The 22,428-nt window shown below is 39.1% G+C and overlaps 1 pseudogene; it reads right to left on the reverse strand.

Annotated features, from left to right (window-relative positions):
- LOC149501109 (uncharacterized) overlaps window positions 1-18,286 on the reverse strand; it is a 43,608-nt pseudogene extending 25,322 nt beyond the window's left edge.
- Window positions 18,287-22,428: the final 4,142 nt, after the last annotated feature.

Here is a 22,428-nt window from a genome sequence, read left to right on the forward strand (position 1 = left end):
CCGCTGGATTATGATTTATGGTCAGTTTTAGAAAGTACGGCTTGCTCTAAGCGCCATGATAATTTGGAGTCCCTAAAACAATCCGTACGATTGGCAGTGAAAAATTTTCCCATGGAAAGAGTGCGTGCTTCTATTGATAACTGGCCTCAACGTTTAAAGGACTATATTGCAGCCAATGGAGACCACTTCGAATAAGCTTTTTATACTTTAAATTGTTTTATATTTATGTATTAAACTAACACACTGTAAAAGTAATAAATGTTATTTGCAATAAATTTTTTTTTCCTTTGTCTCAGTATTTATGGCAAGACTAGGTATAGGCTCGCACGGATTTCATCAACCTATTTCTGCCACGAAGCAGTTGTGCGTTTCGGTTTAAAGGGAGGGGGACACCTTTTACACAATTTCATTAAGATTTCAACCCCATGTTTCAAAGGTGAATGGCGGGACATTGTGATGTGATGTGTATGGGCGTATGGTATGGGGTATAACATCACGTTGTGATGTGTATGGGCACTGATAATTACTTAATATTAAGTGCATTGTGAGCTCTTTCATATCTTTATTGTAAAAAAAGGGTGCGTGTACTTATGTACGCTTTTTTTTTTTTTTTTCCCTACCTAAGCTGAGAGCCTTGAGAGGCTATATCAGCGTAACCCTAACTTTTGTAGGTGAGCTCACGGGGCTCAAACCTGATGACGTTGCTAACACGAACCCTAGCAAGAGTCGTGCTTCGCAGAATCTACCACCGGATCGGAAACGCGACCCACTGAGAAGATCCGGCGAGAAACTCAGTGGGCTGTGTCTGAGAGTTAATTTACTCGTCGAGCCCTTCGTCGCAAGCGACGGGTTCGACGAGAACGGTGACCGGTGCTTGAAGTACCTAGAAGCACCGTTAGTGGATCGGGAGGATCCGAGATGACGTGTTTTGGGCGACGTCGACTGCTTTCCATTCTGTCCGCAGGATCGGGAATGTAGTTACCGGCGGCCACGATGAGAGGGTTCTCGTGTCGTGCCGCTTTATCGAAGTGGCGCATGGACGCCGACTGCAGATACTTACTGATGGACTCTAAGTCCAGGTCGTCATGGAGGTCGACGTTCCTGATGAACCACGGGGCTCCGACGGCTATCCTGCAAAAACGGGATTGAATGATTTGGAATGACTTTAAGTGAGTGCGGGCCGCGTGAGCGAACACTACACTTGCATAAGTCATGACGGGGCGTATGTAAGTTTTGTAGAGTGTCACCTTATTTCTAAGGGACATTTTACTTCGCCTACATATCATCGGGTAGAGACGTCCTAGAATGAAGGCGGCACGGTCGCGTACCGTCTTGATGTGGGGGCGGAATGTCATCCTGCTGTCGAGGGTGACGCCTAAATATTTGACCTTCGGGGCCCACGGTGTGGGCTGGTCGAACATCGTGGTTGGGCGAACGGCGGGGGCGGAGGTGTTGACGCGCCTAGTCGGGAGGGGGATGCTCAGCGTGGTGTTCGGAGGGCGACCCCTTTTGAAGAGCACCGCTGTGCTTTTCGTGGGGTTGATGTCGATGCGCCACTTCCGGAACCACTGTCCCATGGTAGTAGCTGCGGTCTGAAGTCGTCGATGAAGCAACGCCTTCTTCCTACACGAGTAGTAGATGGCGGTGTCATCGGCGAAGAGCGCCAGATGGGTCTCCGGAGACCGGGGTACTTATGTACGCGCGTAAGAAGTTATACTTTATTTTTATTAAATTTATTTCTTTTTTTTTAATATTAAATAATTAATAATAAATATTTAACGTTAATAATTTAATAATATTTAGTATGAATTATATTAAATAATAATGTTGTCATTTATATTACTTAAAAAATGAATGCTAATAACACTTTTTTTTACGAGCGTACATGCGCGAAAGTTCACCTGCGGCTATATTCAGACTCGCCAAGTTACGTCGGTCGTATTGTAATGAGCGATTTAGTGGGCAACTTCATTCTGTTAATTTTGTGTCACGGTGCGCGCGCATCGTAAAATTTCACTCTCATCAATTTTTCATAACGCGCCTAAAGAAGTATAACTTCAGAAAAACCCGCAAAATTATAATTGCCGTAATTACTGGTGGTAGGACCTCTTGTGAGTCCGCACGGGTAGGTACCACACCCTGCCTATTTCTGCCGTGAAGCAGTAATGCGTTTCAGTTTGAAGGGATGGACAGTTGTTGTAACTATACTTGAGACCTTAAAACTGATATCTCAAGGTGGGTTGCGCATTTACCTCGTAGATGTCTATGGGCTCCAGTAACCACTTAACACCAGGTGGGCTGTGAGCTCGTCCACCCATCTAAGCAATATAAAAAAAACGTTTATACTTGACTCATCGAATTGATATTACAAGTCAGGACCTCTCGAAAGATGCCTTCAAAAGCCCTTCAAATTATCAAGGCAGTCGTGTGGCAAACCGTCGAATCAAAATTAATTTCCTTCCATGATAACGCCCGAAAGCTACTTGTTGACACGAATACAAATTCTCCGCGCACGTTGAAATTTCATTAAACATTGTTGAGTATTAAGCGTGCTTTGAGTATTTTCTGAGGAATTGACGAATAAACCTAAATAAGGATTTATTTCACTGTGTCTATTTATTTTAACTTATATATCGAACGTTAAATTTTAAAATTACACAACTCTACAAAAAATAAAATCGTTCTATGTCCTAACGTTTATACTAGGTTTTTCCGGTTAATTATTTACAAAAACTAAAATAAAATACCTTTTTTGTTATATAGTTTGCTTTTGTGACAGTCATAGTAATAATACTTATTTTTCATTTTTTTTTATAAATTTTAATTAATTTTGATACTTTAAAAAAAACCGCGCTATGAGAGGTGTGTGTTTACGTTTACAAAGTGCCCCTAGATGGCACTCGAGTCATAAACAACGATCAGGTGTTTTGTACAAGCCCAGAAAAAATTAAAATGTCATTAAAGTGTAAATACGATGCTGATGCATTTTGTTTCATGTGTGGTCAATTTATTAAAGTTCAAAAGCAAACTGTTTCATGCCATGTATTTTTTTTTTCGTCTAATTACGATCTAAAATATCGAATTTTTATGCGTCTTTGCGATCAAAGTCAAATTTGGTGTTGACCCGTGTTATGTGTACATTTTTTTGTTGCTATTTCGTTAGTTTTAGAATTCGGAACGACTACAGCACATGAAATTTCCGAAGACAATGCCAAATTACAAAAGAGAAGGACCAAAGTATGAAAACTGATCCTAACACGATGAAACTTACAGTGAGCAGGAGAGAGTAAAATTGACGGATACTGATACTGTCGGAAAATTAGATACTCCGCTAACAGATATCTTTCCCATCTAACCAATGGGCAAGACGCTAGTAAAAGCCCACAACATGAAACACCAGATATCAAACAACAATTAACGTGCTGATGTTGTCCTTCTGCTGCTGCATGTCCTTCTTCAAACGGGGCTTATGGAGAGAATTAAACGGTAGGCAGTGGCTTGGCTCTGCCCCTGGCATTGCTGAAGTCTATGGGCAACGGTAACCACTCACCATCAGGTGGGCCGTATGCTCGTCTGCCTACAAGGGGAAAAAAATAAAATAAAAAAAAACGATTTGATTTTTAAAAGACGATGGTATTCGTTCCCTAACGTCATAAACACATGCAGGCATGGATTAATTCGTACTTTTATATTTAATTATAATGATGGAAGATGTTTTTTTGGCTCTGGATGGGTGGACGAGCTCACGGCCCACCTGGTCTTAGCGACTTCCCGGCCCATAGACACAGTACATTGATAGCGAAGAAACTACGAAGCCAATAAACACATCAATCAAATTAGTCTCCAATGACCAGCTGTACAAAAACACGGTACGCCTAATCAAATTTCATATTAGCTGATTACGTTCACTTATTAAGGGCCGACCTCATTCCGTACAAAGCGCTTCGGAAATTAGAACGAAAGCAAACTGTGTCAGTTTACAAAGGATTCTATCGCTAGTCGAACACTACTAATGTACGCGGGATATTGTTTTCATGCAAACACTTTTGTCACGAGAGGAATAATGTTTATGACATTCAATGATTTCATTCTTTTCTTTTCAAAAAATCTTAGTAAATGACCACCATTTTACCGAGATTATATTTCACCCCATTTCATTTAATTTCATCCCAGTTGATTAATGTCTCAAATTAATCATCTTCATTGCATTTCACTCCATAATATCATTTTTCATAAAAATATGAATATAAAATAAAATAAGACATGACTTAAAGGTCTCAGTTACCAGGTCATAAAATCCCTTAAAAAAAAAAAGATTAGGTAAATATTGTTTGTCTTTATTAATATTTGTCTAAAGTGTAGTCTTGGTGAAATCTGTAATTATAGAAGTAGTCTTTGACAATAGAATCATAATAGTGTACAAACTTATAATTTCAATTAATTATAGTCGAATTTCGATTACCGGAGACCACTAGTAAGTATGAAATAATAAAATAGCTCTTAACTCAGACGTACGATCTATTTGCAGATTCGATGGAGACCCGCACTAAGCCTACAGTTATGCTTTCAAACCACGACTAATAATATCTAATACGTACTTGGTAATAATAGAAGCTGGTGTACGTGCGTAAATTTCAGATTAATCGCTCCTCAATCTAATACCGGATTATAGCATTAATCCTCTAATTTGAATTGAAAATTATATACACAACGTAGACGTTTTGTAAACAAATTTGCGAGCTGGGACCTCGGGTAATGGATGAAAATCTGTATCTCGGAATGTTGGGTAAGCCCGCAAATTGGCAATTCAATATAAATTGGCGATTTCATTTTAGGACTGCCTTATATAATTTTAATTCAATTTTTACGATTCTGTCAAGCAAAAATACTACTTTATCCGTTAATCTAATTCAGAGGTTCCCAAACTTATTTTGTCTATTGCCCACTTTGACAATAAATTATTTTTAGCGCCCCCCTTTTTTACCTACTTAAAAACCACCATAGCGAGAGCTCAGTCGGTGTCTAAGAGCCTTCCTAGATGAAATTAAAAATCGCCTCCCAAGCCTCTACACAACGTCCCCTTTTTTTCTGGGTCCCTTCCCGCCCCCCTTTAGGCCTGCAGCGTCCACAAGGGGGCGTTATCGCCCACTTTGGGAAAGGCTGATCTAACTAACCAAAAAAATACACAACATGTATATTCTTTTTGGTCAAAGCTTTTGATCGTCTATTTTTTACTAATATTATTTTTATTTATTATTTATATTTATATGCCATTACTACAATTCTTATTGGAACGCTACTGAAATGTCATGTAAACTTCTAAGAATAAGTCGTATTCATGTGCTTAAGCATACTTATGAGAAAATTAGCAACATATCAACATAAATGAATATCAGGTATTCCCTATACTAGGTATTCATGAAACTATTAGGATGTACCTTATAGTTATCCAAATATCGTACCATTTTCATTTGCCCAATTACGAGAACCGCTCGAAAGAACAGCGCAAAAATGTTAAATACGTTTTACATTCAATTCACAATACGAAGTTGCTATTTACCCGCGAAATCAAACAAATATCTATACGATATCATGATAGCATCATTTTATGAATATTACCTACATCAAGTCGTAAATAATGTAATCCCTTTTACATAAAGCGTCAGTTCATGATGCAAAGTGGATTTGTAGAGCCCTCAGTTCGGGCGCAGTGGAGCGCCTCTCATGTCGTATGTCAATACCCGAGGATTCAGCTCATCAGGGTGTTCAACTGCAATATCGGCGAATGTTAAATATTCTTTTACTTAGTATTTGAATATAATAAATATAATACGTACTCAACAATTGTTCACGATTGACTTCCACGGTGAAGGAATAACATCGTGTAATAAAAATCAAACCCGCAAAATTATAATTTGCGTAATTACTGGTAGTAGGACCTCTTGTGAGTCCGCGCGGGTAGGTACCACCACTCTGCTTATTTCTGCCGTGAAGCAGTAATGCGTTTCGGTTTGAAGGGTGGGGCAGCCGTTGTGACTATACTTGAGACCTTAGAACTTTATCTCAAGGTGGGTGGCGCATTTACATTGTAGATGTCTATAGGCTCCAGTAACCACTTAACACCGGGTGTTGTGAGCTCGTTCACCCATCTAATCAATAAAAAAAAGAAAGAAAAAATGAGATATTAATAAGAAGAACAGTAGTAGCACTTTAATATTTGCTACGAGTTGGAGCTCAGGGTAAATAAATACTCTTCACCGAAATACTAATTAAAACTCGGTTTAATTAAAAGACAATTTAGGTAAAAGGTAAACTTCACAATCACAATTTACTTCCTCGCTTTCTTGTGCAGGTCCTTTAGTTGTTTCAGCTCGAATAGAACTGCCTTCGTGTAGCCTATATCGTATTCGTGTTGCCTTTATAGTCGTTTCTACTAGATTTAAAATTTTCCAGAACATTCCCGATACAACTAGAACATCCTCTAATGACAGAGTTCTAAAGACTAGTCTCGACCGTGTTGAACAAATTCTCGGGGCCATTAGAACACTCTCGATACAACTACAACGTTCGAGAATGTTCTAGAAAATTCGAAAGACGTTCCAATTGTTTTTATATCCGTTTATGTTATGTGACGATAGATCGTGGTACTCGTACCGGCATAGGGACGTTATGCAGATTATGTTCAATATATGCGCCTACTTATACATACAACACAAATCCGTCATGTGCTCGCGATCCGTATATTTCATCTTAATTAAGATTGTGGATTACAGAATGTAGTCCACCGAACACCTAACGTATGTTAACGTGTGTTCATTAAAGCCCAGGGGAAGCTGTTTTGTTTTATTTTTGTATACTATAACTGGCATTGATGTGTATGGACTATTATAAAAAAAATCACCCGTCACTAAAAAAACCCACACCAAATTAAAAAATAACTCAGCTATTAATTTATTAATTGCGTTTGTTAAAAACTTTTACCGTTTTGGGTGCGTGTGGTGTGTTTGGGACTGCCGAAATCACCCACTAAACGCCTGCGTTGTCCTCTCGCCCGAACTGAGGCTTGTGGAGAGTATTAAGCGGTAGGCAGCGACTTGGCTCTGCCCCTAGCATTGCTGAAGTCCATGGGCGACGGTAACCACTCACCATCAGGTGTGCCGTATGCTCGTCTGCCTACAAGGGCAATAAAAAAAAAACTGAGCCCAGAATAGAACCCGAGAGTAGCTTAATAAATCCCTTCTATTTTTTTTTTTTTAACATTAGTAATTCATTATAATAACCACCAAAAGAGCCCTTTTTTTTCCCTACCAAAGCTGATGGTCTGAGAGACCATTTCAGCGTAACCTTAACTAGTAGGTGAGCTCACGGGGCTCAAACCTGACGTCGTTGCTAACACTAACCAAAGCAAGAGCAGTGCTTTGCACAATCTACCACCGGATTGGAAACACAACCTACAGAGAAGATCTGGCGAGAAACTCAGTGGACGTGTCTGTGGGTTAATTTACTTGCCGAGCCCTTCGTGGCAAGCGACGGATTCGACGAGAACGATTACCGGAGAGCAAACCTTTAAGTCACATCTATATAGATTTAATAGCTCTAATATAATGACTATTATAGTATAATAGCGATCTAATAATAACACTATAGAGACTGAACGCTTGAGTAGCCCTATATCGATAAATATTTAATAGCTCCTCTCGAGATCCTACACAATTATTAGGATTAGTCGAGTCTGCATCGCATTTCTCTCCACTCGATATCATAAATTCGAAGCACAATTATTTCTAGGACGAAGCATACACGTATTCCATTTTATATGCCGTAATACAATAACACTGGTCTTTTTTTTATTGCTTAGATGGGTAGACGAGCTCACAGCCCACCTGATGGTAAGTGGTTACCGGAGCCCATAGACATCTACAATGTAAATGCGCCACACACCTTGAGATATAAGTTCTAAGATCTCAGTATAGTTACAAAGGCTGCCCAGCCCTTCAAGCCGAAACGCATTACTGCTTCACGGCAGAAATAGGCGCGGTGGTGGTACCTACCCGTGCGGACTCACAAGAGGTCCAGTAATTACGCAAATTATAATTTTTCGGGTTTGATTTTTATTACACGACGTTATTCCTTCACCGTGGAAGTCAATCGTGAACATTTCCATCTCATGACTCAAGGTGGGCAATCCTTTTGTTGGTTGGTTTCTTATTTTTTACTAATGTATATAAGATCGTTTCGTGATAGAAAAGACAGGGCTCTCTATTTGGGGCAGCGCAGCCTTTTTTTTTAACGCTGGGGAATCCATTTACTGATACCAGATTGAGACGGTAACAGACCGAGCTATGTCGGTCTCCGCCGCCTCCAGATAGGAAGAGGCAGACGAGGAAGGCCATGGTCCTCCACCTCTCCCCTAATTCCTCGCAGGAGACTACGCTTTGAAAAAGCCGCAAGAGGTATTCGCCCCGCAAAACCGACTGCCGACAAAGCGCTATTGAGCTCCACCAGACTGGCTACATCAAACCTACGGTACCTAATGCGCGCTGACAGGGGCAGTGCTGCCCGTCGCTTTCCAACAAGTCACACCAACCTGATTCACGACGATGTCGTTCGATAATCATGAGATATAATATTCTTCAAACATATAAGAATGGATTACCAGCCGCCGGTCTTTCTGGTTTCAACAGGACTATTACCTATTGTTACGCCGGTAAGAGTAACGCCATCTATCGCCGAATAGTCGAACGAGTATCGAAGGATCTAGTAGTGCCCAGAATGCTCGATAATTACAACGCCATCTATTGTCAGATAGCGGAAACTGCTACTAGAGAGGTCTGGAACATTCTCGATAATTCTAGGGATGAGGAATCGGCTATAAAAGCGTTGTAGGTTGGCACGCAGTCAGTCAGTCAGTCAGGAACTACTCGAAGCGAAACAGCGAACGGATCACTTGAAGCGAAGCGGAACAAGCGAATTGAGAGTTTTAAAGTGTTTTAAGTTTTGAATACAGTTTTTAAGTCGTACATTGGTGAAATTTTATTAATCCCTAACCCCAGCACGTAACACTATTTAAAATTTACTATCTAACTCTGAAAGTTGCACTTAAATAGTGTAACGGACACATTTTGATGACAATAGCATATGCTCTCCAACGTTTCGCTATAAAAACTGATGACTGAAAATAAGCAGGGTCGTTTATGGTATTGGTAAAAGCTATGTGCTACGCCAATCCAACAGTATAAGCAACAGTACAGTTTGGACGTTCCTGTGCGTTTTCATGACATTATTCTCTAAGTAATGCGAGGAACATACATACTTTCTTCGAACAAAACACCTCAGTGAGAAAATGTTGAGCTTAAAGCGGCGACTTGCTTTCGTTCCGACCGTTGATGCGAAATTGTCTTCCTTCCGCATTACTTCGAAGATTCGAGAATTTTCGTGGAATCTCGTTTATTGTTGCATTTAAATTCCAGAACATAAGTGTGGTTTAAATTTGCTTTATTTTAAAATAAACATTATCTAGTTGTCACTCTTGGATTAGATTTAATGGTACAAAAGAACAATGAATATAACTGAAAAGTGAAAATATTTTAGACTAACTTAAATTTTAATATATTGGCCTTCTAATAAATCTTCGCTGATGTACCTATTTAATTTCTATATTCTATGACCTATGGGTACACTCTTCGTGTACCTGATTAAGTTGATTAATGTAATTTTTTTTGTTGGAACTTCAGATAATAGTTAATCGGAGGCAAATCACATACGGCAAGATATATATTATATACTTGCATTAACAAGTCGCGATGAAATGTATTTATTTCAATAGTTCAAATAACGAATCTAAGATATGACTGAATTTTCTTATAAAAGCTTAAAGTTTTAATCGTTAGGAAAATAAGCCAAATGAATAAAAAAAACTTGAAATCATCAGAACGCTTAAGAGACCCCGATCGTAGGACATCAGAATACGAATTATACATAAAGATAACAATAACATTAGATTATTTAACATTTAAATGAGATTGAAGATTGTATTCAACAGAAATACTTTTTAGGTCGCGCATAAAGTTTTATCACATTCGCTAAAGCGTTTAGCCAAGAAATATGGATATCGTTTATTCTTCCATCATTTTTTATTTGTATACAATTTTAAAATCGACTTTTGTATAAATAAATATAAAATATATATATTGTTGCAAATGATGTGACAATAAAAACCAGCAGCGTAACGACAAGTTCTTTTATTTGTGCGAGAATGCAGAAAGCTGGTAGAAATGGCTGGCATGGCTTGTTTTATTAACACTATCCCCCCTTCGTTGGCTTTGGCTGGCGGCGGTGGCGGTGGCGGAAGGGGGCGTGTTAATATGGCTTGGCGGCTTGGCTGGCGGCAGGGCATGACAGCTGACGTCACGTCCGTTACATTCGGCCATCCTGCAACAATTGCTCCCGCAATGGGGAACACACAAAAACATTTAGTTCTCAAATAAATCAATAAGGTCTTCAATTTAGAGCTGCTCATCGGAACTACTAGCGTTATCGGACACATGTGCTATACTTTTATAGGGCCTTAATGAATCTGTTGATACCAAGCCAATGAAGTTTTTATAACTTCGTAAACCTTTTAGATATACTTCTAATTCGATACCGATTGTTACCTACTACTTTAGTTACTACATACGGACCTGAGTACAAATCTTCTAATTTGGTATTAATCCTAGCGGCGCTACTAACCAGTTGAAGCCCGTCTCTACGATACAAAATCCCTTTTCTTATAAACATGAGCATTTTTTTATATTAATGTTGTGTGTCATTATTGTACTCGCTTGTTTTATCCTAGCTGTAGCTATCTTACACCGTGCGTCAACAGTTTCTGGTTCGCGACTAGGAATCGAAACATCACATACTTGTAGCCGCTGCTACTTTTAATTATGTTGTTTGTGCCTCAAATGACGGAGTTCACTAAATTATTTGAAGCTTCACTAGGATCAGTTGCCCGCAACACATAAAATTGTATGTTTAGTTTGTTCAACCTGGCCAATTAGCGCGCGGGCAAGCAATACCGTTTAACGTATTAGAGCATGCGCTGACAAACTTTCAGCTTTTATAAAATAACGAAGGTCTGGGGTTCACGGGCTCTTAGACTATATGCCTAACTGTTTATCTTCTGATATTTTTTTAAAGTACCTACTCGTAAAAGCTTTCCCAGTCTGTCACCACGTGATTCGGGTATCTGGACAAACCCTATTAATAATATATTTTTCAATGCACGAATGGTCCCGATTGAGTTTACAGTACGCGTTAGTTCAGCTATCACAAATTTAGACAACGCATCTTTCATTACGATCATGTACTGGTCGGTGCCCTTTAGATGTCCTACAGAAGGGCATCATGTTATCTATTTGTACCATGCGCATAGTATCCGATGGTTTAGAGATCGCATATAGACAGTCTTCTTTTTTTTAACATAGTTATCCTTCTCATGTGTACAATAAAGACATGCTGCCACGTATTTCCAAATAAAGCGTGTCATTTTAAGAAACCAATATTGGCTTTTAATCAAAGCTAAACGATGATTTAGATCCACGTGACAAACGTCATCATAGTGCATTTGTACAATTTTCCATTTAGCCAAAGGGACTGAGTCTATTTCCGTTAAAAGTTTTTCGAGCTAGTTCATAATTATCTTTAACATCAGCGCGACTTCGTCCGCGTGGAATATAGTTCACAAATAATGCTTTATTTTAGAACAAATTTGATTAGCATAAAAAAACGTTATAGTGAGCCAACCTTAACATATAGACATATGCTATCGCGGACATTTTTTTTTCTTTAGGTCTTTTAGGAACAATTCTGTCACATTTTAGCGAAACTTTAACAGTTTCTGCAGCGCACGCACCGGAAGCTCTCGAAAGGGAAAATAACCCGATTTTGAAACATTCTTTACTGGTACTTCGTTTGTATTGGTCTTAGAGTGACACAGTGATGGTCTTAGCACACTGAAAGAATTTTTCAAATCGGACCAGCAGTTCTTAAGATTAGCGCGTTCAAACAAACAAACTCTTCAGCTTTATAATGTTAGTATAGATTGCTTTATAATCGAACTAAGCTTTTCGTCCTGACATTGCACAGTACAGAATAAATCAATAACTTTAAGACGATTCACGTTCATCATGTTAACAGGCTGTCTATTAAGCGCGTCTACAAATGTTCCATACGTTCACCAGGTCTATACTCAACACTTATGTCATAATCTTCTTTCAAAACTCACCATCGCGCAATGCGTGGTATAATGTCGCGTTTGGTAAGCGTAGCACAAACCATAGTACAATCAGTTTCGACTATATCATGTTTACCTACTTCATAAACTCGGAACCTACGAAGAGATTGTAGGACCGCCAGGTTTTGAGCTCTTAACTATGATACACACTCTTCCTTCCTAGTAACCCGGCTAAAATACATAACAGGCCGCAGTGAGTTGTCAGTTTGTTTTTGTAATAGTATACCAGAAATTCCTAAGTTACACGCATCGGTTTGTATTTCTGTAAGAAGCATAGGATTATAAGAGCCAGCATAGGTTTGGAACATAAACTGTTTTTCAGTTGTTCGAAATTCGCGTTATGTTCACGGCCCCACACCCATGATTTATCTTTTTTTTTTCTTCTTTTTCTTAACTCAATTAATGGACGCGCAATCACGGCAAAACTGGGAATAAACTTTCTAAAGTAACACATATACAAATAAACTGTCGCACACTATGAGCATTATTTGGCACAGGAAACTGCGAAACGGCCGTCAATTTTTGTTGCACCCGGCTGTATACCGTCTGAAGATATTTCATGACCTAAATAAGTGACTTGTTTCTCCAAGAATGAGCATTTACTCATATTTAATTTTAAGTCTCCACCATAAAATTTCCCAAGTACTTTCTCAATAATTATTGAACCTGATTTTTTACCAACTGAGGGTAGAGGTAAATCGTTTAAAATTGCTAGTATCTCGATTTGACCTACATTACTTTCATTATTTTTACCCATTTCTTTTCTACCTACAGACTCAATTATTTTATTTATTAAACGCATTTAACTGCATGACGCATTTGCTAAACCAAAAGGAATTCTAGTGTACTCGTAATAATGACTTTGCGGTGTAATGAAAGCAGTTTTGTGCGTCTGGCACAATGCTTAATTGATGGTAGCCCTGTACAAAATCTAAACTCGTGAAGTACTGTTTCATAGGCGATGCTTATATTTTACCGCGATAGTGTTTAACGCACGATAATCAACGCATGGCCTACTGTCGCCGTTATTTTTCTTAACAAGGATCTCTGGTAAAGCGTAACTAGATTCAGATTCTTTTATATTACCGGCATCTAAAAGTTGATTAGCTTTAGATTTAACTATCGTTTGTTCATTATGAGAAAGTTTTTAAGGGTGGCGATACACGGGCTGATCACTAGTAAGCTTAAAATTGCATTTGAACTAAATTGGCAATACCTAAATCATGTGTATTCGTAGCAAAGCAATGCTTATACTGTATGTTTTTAATCTGAATGACCCTTATTATTTAATGGCTCCTTTTAATTTTTTTTTATTTCTACCCTCAAATCTCGAAATATTTGTAATGGCATGGCTAGGGCAAGTAGAAATGCAACACACCTGGCTGTTGGGCTGTGGCTTCTCGCAGCTATTGGCCCTCGGCAGGACATCGCCCGGCGGCCACATGATGGTCTCCGAGCCCATGTTGATGAATTTGATGTAGCTGTCTTCGCCGCGCAGCAGCGTCGCAGGCAGGGAGAAGGAAGCTCGTAGCCGTGAATCTCGTGAAGCTCCGTGAAGCTCGTAGTGCCACAGTGGAGTAACCACGTTGCTGCTCTTCTAGTTTCTCTCCACATGAACCAGAATGATGGAAGGACAGGGCGGCAGGCGCTCTTGGTCTGACGTCGTAGTCCCTTTGATTTGATTGTTCCAGGTTCTTCACCCTGTAGCTCAAGTATCGCCTTGTGGACCTCCTTCTGAAGCAATTTTTCAACACCTTCCTCGCCAGTGGAATAGGAGCTTCATCTTCTTCAAACTTGTCAGAAGACCGAGAGATCTGAGCGTGTATATGACGTTGTTTCATTTCTTTATGCCACTTCTGATTGTTGCAAATGATGTGACAATAAAAACCAGCAGCGTAACGACAAGTTCTTTTATTTGTGCGAGAATGCAGAAAGCTGGTAGAAATGGCTGGCATGGCTTGTTTTATTAACACTATCCCCCCTTCGTTGGCTTTGGCTGGCGGCGGTGGCGGTGGCGGAAGGGGGCGTGTTAATATGGCTTGGCGGCTTGGCTGGCGGCAGGGCATGACAGCTGACGTCACGTCCGTTACATTCGGCCATCCTGCAACAATTGCTCCCGCAATGGGGAACACACAAAAACATTTAGTTCTCAAATAAATCAATAAGGTCTTCAATTTAGAGCTGCTCATCGGAACTACTAGCGTTATCGGACACATGTGCTATACTTTTATAGGGCCTTAATGAATCTGTTGATACCAAGCCAATGAAGTTTTTATAACTTCGTAAACCTTTTAGATATACTTCTAATTCGATACCGATTGTTACCTACTACTTTAGTTACTACATACGGACCTGAGTACAAATCTTCTAATTTGGTATTAATCCTAGCGGCGCTACTAACCAGTTGAAGCCCGTCTCTACGATACAAAATCCCTTTTCTTATAAACATGAGCATTTTTTTATATTAATGTTGTGTGTCATTATTGTACTCGCTTGTTTTATCCTAGCTGTAGCTATCTTACACCGTGCGTCAACAGTTTCTGGTTCGCGACTAGGAATCGAAACATCACATACTTGTAGCCGCTGCTACTTTTAATTATGTTGTTTGTGCCTCAAATGACGGAGTTCACTAAATTATTTGAAGCTTCACTAGGATCAGTTGCCCGCAACACATAAAATTGTATGTTTAGTTTGTTCAACCTGGCCAATTAGCGCGCGGGCAAGCAATACCGTTTAACGTATTAGAGCATGCGCTGACAAACTTTCAGCTTTTATAAAATAACGAAGGTCTGGGGTTCACGGGCTCTTAGACTATATGCCTAACTGTTTATCTTCTGATATTTTTTTAAAGTACCTACTCGTAAAAGCTTTCCCAGTCTGTCACCACGTGATTCGGGTATCTGGACAAACCCTATTAATAATATATTTTTCAATGCACGAATGGTCCCGATTGAGTTTACAGTACGCGTTAGTTCAGCTATCACAAATTTAGACAACGCATCTTTCATTACGATCATGTACTGGTCGGTGCCCTTTAGATGTCCTACAGAAGGGCATCATGTTATCTATTTGTACCATGCGCATAGTATCCGATGGTTTAGAGATCGCATATAGACAGTCTTCTTTTTTTTAACATAGTTATCCTTCTCATGTGTACAATAAAGACATGCTGCCACGTATTTCCAAATAAAGCGTGTCATTTTAAGAAACCAATATTGGCTTTTAATCAAAGCTAAACGATGATTTAGATCCACGTGACAAACGTCATCATAGTGCATTTGTACAATTTTCCATTTAGCCAAAGGGACTGAGTCTATTTCCGTTAAAAGTTTTTCGAGCTAGTTCATAATTATCTTTAACATCAGCGCGACTTCGTCCGCGTGGAATATAGTTCACAAATAATGCTTTATTTTAGAACAAATTTGATTAGCATAAAAAAACGTTATAGTGAGCCAACCTTAACATATAGACATATGCTATCGCGGACATTTTTTTTTCTTTAGGTCTTTTAGGAACAATTCTGTCACATTTTAGCGAAACTTTAACAGTTTCTGCAGCGCACGCACCGGAAGCTCTCGAAAGGGAAAATAACCCGATTTTGAAACATTCTTTACTGGTACTTCGTTTGTATTGGTCTTAGAGTGACACAGTGATGGTCTTAGCACACTGAAAGAATTTTTCAAATCGGACCAGCAGTTCTTAAGATTAGCGCGTTCAAACAAACAAACTCTTCAGCTTTATAATGTTAGTATAGATTGCTTTATAATCGAACTAAGCTTTTCGTCCTGACATTGCACAGTACAGAATAAATCAATAACTTTAAGACGATTCACGTTCATCATGTTAACAGGCTGTCTATTAAGCGCGTCTACAAATGTTCCATACGTTCACCAGGTCTATACTCAACACTTATGTCATAATCTTCTTTCAAAACTCACCATCGCGCAATGCGTGGTATAATGTCGCGTTTGGTAAGCGTAGCACAAACCATAGTACAATCAGTTTCGACTATATCATGTTTACCTACTTCATAAACACGGAACCTACGTAGCGATTGTACGACCGCCAGGTTATGAGCTCTTAACTATGATACACATTCTTCCTTCCTAGTAACCCGGCTAAAATAGTATAACAGGCCGCAGTGAGTTGTCAGTTTGTTTTTGTAATAGTATACCAGAAATTCCTAAGTTACACGCATCGGTTTGTATTTCTGTAGGAAGCATAGGATTATACAGAGCTAGCACAGGTTTGAAACGTAAGCTGTTTTTCAGTTGTTCGAAATTCGTGTTTTATTCACGGCCCCACACCCATGATTTATCTTTTTTTTTTCTTTTTAAACCAATAAACTGTCGCACACTATAAGCATTATTTGGCACAGGACACTGCGAAACGGCCGTCAATTTTTGTTGCACCCGGCTGTATACCGTCTGAAGATATTTCATGACCTAATAAGTGACTTGTTCCTCCAAGAATGAGCATTTACTCATATTTAATTTTAAGTCTCCACCATAAAATTTCCCAAGTACTTTCTCAATAATTATTGAACCTGATTTTATACCAACTGAGGGTAGAGGTAAATCGTTTAAAATTGCTAGTATCTCGATTTGACCTACATTTATTTTTACCCATTTCTTTTCTACCCACAGACTCAATTATTTTATTTATTAAACGCATTTAACTACCCCACCTAGTGGAATAAGGTGGAGATAAAGAAGAAACGCATGAATACAGATGGCGCATTTGCTAAACCAAAAGGAATTCTAGTGTACTAGAAATAATGACCTTGCGGTGTAATGAAAGCAGTTGTGTGTCTGGCACAATGCTCAATTGATGGTAGCCCTGGGCTAAATCTAAGCTCGTGCAGTACTGTTCGGTGGATACTTTTATATTTTACCATAGCGTTTAACGCACGATAATCAACGCATAGCCTACTGTCGCCGTTCTGTTTCTTAATAAGACCACTGGTGAAGCGTGACTAGCTTCAGATTATTTTATAATGCCGGCATCTAAAAGTTAATTAGCTTTAGTTTAACTATCGTTTGTTCATTATGAGAAAGTAAAGGTGGCGATACACGGGCTGATCTCTAGTAAGCTTAATTTGCATTTGGACTAAATTGGCAATATCTAAATCATGTGTATTCGTAGCAAAGCAATGCTTATACTGTATTTTTTAAATCTGAATGACCCGTATTATTTAATGGCTCCTTTTATTTTTTTTTATTTCTACCCTCAAATCTCGAAATATTTGTAATGGCATGGCTAGGGCAAGTAGAAATGCAACACACCTGACTGTTTGGCTGTGGCTCCTCGCAGCTGTTGGCCCTCGGCAGGACCTCGCCCGGCGGCTACATGATGGTCTCCGAGCCCATGTTGAGGACTTTGATGTAGCTGTCTTCGCCGCGCAGCAGCGTCGCAGGGAGAGAGAAGGAAGCTCGTAGCCGTGAATCTTGTGAAGCGTCGTGAAGCTCGTAGTGCCGCACAGTGGAGTAACCACGTTGCTGCTCTTTTAGTTTCCCTCTACGTGAACCAGAATGATGGAAGGACAGGGCGGCAGGCGCTTTTGGTCCGACGACGTCGAAGTCCCTTTGATTTGATTGTTCCAGGTTCTTCATCCTGTAGCTCAAGTATCGCCTTGTGGACCTCTTTCTGAAGCAATTTTTCAACACTTTCCTCGCCAGTGAAATAGGAGCTTCATCTTCTTCAAACTTGTCAGAAGACCGAGACATCTGAGCGTGTATATGACGTTGTTTCATTTCTTTATGCCACTTCTGATTGTTGCAAATGATGTGACAATAAAAACCAGCAGCGTAACGACAAGTTCTTTTATTTGTGCGAGAATGCAGAAAGCTGGTAGAAATGGCTGGCATGGCTTGTTTTATTAACACTATCCCCCCTTCGTTGGCTTTGGCTGGCGGCGGTGGCGGTGGCGGAAGGGGGCGTGTTAATATGGCTTGGCGGCTTGGCTGGCGGCAGGGCATGACAGCTGACGTCACGTCCGTTACAATATATATATCTCGGAGAAGCCACAATTATCAACACCATCGTCAGACATCGCAAGGGCGAACAGGGTGATCAAGCTAAGAGAAATATTGAGTACACCAATCACGTTTGTTGTCTTAGCAAAATTTAGAAATCTTCTCTTGACGTTAGCAAACGAAAACGAATAACAGTTCTTAGGACGGAGACACCACTCCTCAAGAAGGCTGGTTGGTAAGTGAAATGGCGTCTATGGGCCGCTATCGGCTAGGCTCTGTCGTAGCACGAAGTTAGCCGAGTTCCGACGATACCGCAATCGTGCTGCCATCTCTCGGGAATCGTGCTGCGTTTCGGTTAGCTACCAAACTAATGACCGTCTCCGACATACTGCACTAATATTGCACTAAGCTTATGATATTTAATTTTATACTATATACTATACTATATAATAACATAACCTTTTTTTTGTTTATGAATTAACTTACTCTTTTCACTTTCTAGCTCAACGGTAGCCGGTCGTTTCAAAGATATAAAATTCAAGTATCAATTTATTTTTTAAAACGATTGTCTGAATACTTCTAGCCTTCAAACTAAAACACATGATTATTTCGCAGCAGATCTAGAAATAAGTGTATTAATCGATTGTCAATGTGTCATGTGACAGTTTTTTTTTTGTGGCACAAGAGATTCTTTAGAATATCGCGGGAAAATCATTGAAGAAGTTTGAAACTTGCTAATAAGAAGCGCTAAGGGCATTAAATCAAGAAGCGACAATTTTAGTGTCACATAAAAGAAGACTACGAGTATACAATATGAGAACTCGTAATAGAGAATAAGCTGCTACAATGAAGCTTAAGGTTAACGATTGCTGACCTTCACCAGAAGATGGTACAAGAAGAATATGGTACAGTCGTACCGGTTGGCAACACACAAGTAAATAATTTTTAATTAATATTATTAACAAAAAAACGTACGAATATCATACTTTAATATTTAAAAAAAAAGCATTTTGTAATTACGTAGTAACCAAAACTCTTCTCAAAAGACCGTCTTAACTCTAAATACCTCTGAAGTTATAATGTTGTTTCGGAGACAAATCACTTAGCCACGAGCCCTGCGTCCCTGCAATTAATATGGCCTAATTACGGCGTGTCCGTGACACTTCCCTAACAAATCCAAACTTATTAAATCGTGATATATGAAGACAATGTTATTACGTGTCATAAGAAGATAGTAGCTTCTTTAGACAACAACCTACAAGATTTATTTGAAATATCCTATCAAACCCAAGTACTAACAACATTTTTTTATATCTACTAGAGTTCCTATACTTCCAAGTTCTTGTCAGCTCACGTATTTTAAAGGACAGGAATGTTATTCCAATGTAGATCTCAGACCTCATGTCCCAAGATTGATAGCGGGATTCCATTCGTTCATATATATACAGGCTCCGGTAAAAAAACAAAAATTACAGGTCCTTGTTTTAATAACTTTGTTAGATGCTATTCAATAAAAATGCCAAATATAGCTGAAGATCATAAAAACTGAATGTATATTACACTTAAACTTATTGCATATTTTATCTGGTTCTAAGATGATTTCGTTTTTTCACTCAGCCCAACACATTATCGCTGTACTAAAAGCGCAAATTCGAATCTACAAAACTTACAATCAACAGCTATTTCGGACGTTTCACGTTCGTCCGCAATTATAGTGTTATCTCTAATTCGAAATTACCGGGTGTCTTTAAATAGCTATAATTTTCTCTTGCGGCCACAGAGCGGCGCAATACTCGGGCCTAATCCTTAGTAACGGTGCAGTTATAAAAGGCATTACTGAGGCGTAACGTTTATGGATGTTTGCCTCGCCTCCTGTTGGCAAACAATCCATTACCCTCGTTTCTATGGCAACGAGCAAGTACACCAAATTAGACGTAACACAAACAACTGTAAATTACATACGTCAACAACTTTCATTAATTGCCATCAATGTAAGCGTTGAAAACCTACCTATTCAACATCCATACTTTGGAACCGTTATGAAGGTCTGTTGAAAAATTTTGGCCAAAATAAGTATACGGTTAAAAATCTCCGATTAATAATTACCTGAATTGCTTGCAAAATAGGTATAAAAACATTATCCCTATTCTTTTTTTTTTATTGCTTAGATGGGTGGACGAGCTCACAGCCCAACTGGTGTTAAGTGGTTACTGGAGCCTATAGACATCCACAACGTAAATGCGCCACCCACCTTGAGATATAAGTTCCAAGGTCTCAGTATAGTTACAACGGCTGCCCCACCCTTCAAACCGAAACGCATTACTGCTTCACGGCAGAAATAGGTGGGGTGGTGGTACCTACCCGTGCGGACTCACAAGAGGTCCCACCACCAGTAATTACGCAAATTATAATTTTGCGGGTTTCATTTTTAATTACACGATGTTATTCCTTCCCCGTGGAAGTCAATCGTGAATATTTGTTGAGTACGTATTTCATTAGAAAAATTGGTACCCGCCTGAGATTCGAACATCGGTGCATCGCTCAACACGAATGCATCGGACGTCTTATCCGTTAGGCCACGACGACTTCTAAATTGACTTCTATTCCCTATTGACTTGCCACAACGCTTCCCCCTACATAACAATATCCACTCATTCTCACTTTAAACTCAATGAATAACATCATTTCCCCAATCTTAAGCAATATCACGTTTTTTTTTTTTAAATCACTTGACAACTAAATTGAACATACTCGTATTCTAAACAGGATTCCATTTTCGACAAAACGTTTCTTCAAATAGACTATCTACTAAATGCAATATTCCATTCCCTTAAGTATCTTCCGCATTTACATCGGTTTTTACGTCGTTCCGCCGAAAAAAGGAACCCTAAACCCGAACTTAGCAAGAAGTTACTGCGAGCGTTCAAATTCATTGCGGTTCCGTAATGCCTTCTTACGTACTCCAGACATGGCCGTATCCGGTATAGCTTCTCAGGGGGGTTTTTATTCTAAAAAAACAGTTCGAAACTTGATACGAGTAAATACGGCTTCGATAGTGTCTTAGTCAAAAATACCACCACACCATCTCTTTCCGTAAATGCTGTAAAAGGTGACTGGGTTGAAGAATCAGCGTTGTTTAAGTATTATACCAGAATACTGATAACTCCAACTGGAATTTGCTGATAGTAGAATATTTGGTGAACCCTCAGGGTTGGGTAAAACTATCCTTCTTAATTCATTATTTGAATAAATTTATTAATTACCTTTCACACAGAAAACACTGAAACAATTCTAAAATTCTGCTACGAACTATTCCTAGTTTTTATTTATTGCATAGGTGGGTGGACGACCTCATAACCCACCTGTTGTTAAGTGATTACCGGAGCCCATAGACATCTATAATGTAAATGCCGCCACCGACCTTGAGATATGAGTTCTAAGGTCTCAGTATAGTTACAACGACCTTTCAACTCCAAATGAAATTTTAGAACAAATTTTAAGTAATTTTCAAAATAAATTCATTTAATAATTATATAGAGAAATTTGACGATCAGCGGTCGGTTTGGCTGGATTAAGGGTCTTGTACTAAAGGCGGGTATTCTTAAGAGAGTCTTACTTTCAGAGTAAGGAAATCTTCATGATGCGCGCCTTTCATTCCGTAAGGAGGTTCCTCACTTGGAACCTCAGCCACTGGTGGCTTGCTTCGTACACATCACACGCGTCAATCTACTGTCATGGCCTTTGTAAAATTATAAATTTTTGTTTTAAAATCCTTATTTTTTATTAACGTGTAAATGATAATATTTTAGATATTATACGGTAATCATATAACAATATTAATTCCACGTACCCCCAAGTAAATCCCAACCCATCTCTGCTATTCTGTCCCTAAATAAGCGCATATTTCTTTTAGTGGATCAAGAATGTTATTTTGGAGGTGAGGCCGTTGTAATATTTAAATTCTCATTACCGTAACACTCCCCGGCTAACAAGATGGACGTTATTTTAAAATTCTCTCTTTGTTATTTTATAATTATCCCGTTAGGCGATGATAAGTGGTTAGAGTTAACAGGATTCTCGCGTCTGATTTAAATAATTAACGCGGGAAACGTTAAGAATGGCAAGGCTTGCTTTTGTATATATCTAACCTCTTGAATAATTCAGAATTCAATTATA

Source organism: Bombyx mandarina, chromosome 17 (genome assembly GCF_030267445.1).
Source record: "Bombyx mandarina strain Sakado chromosome 17, ASM3026744v2".
NCBI classification, from domain to species: domain Eukaryota; kingdom Metazoa; phylum Arthropoda; class Insecta; order Lepidoptera; family Bombycidae; genus Bombyx; species Bombyx mandarina.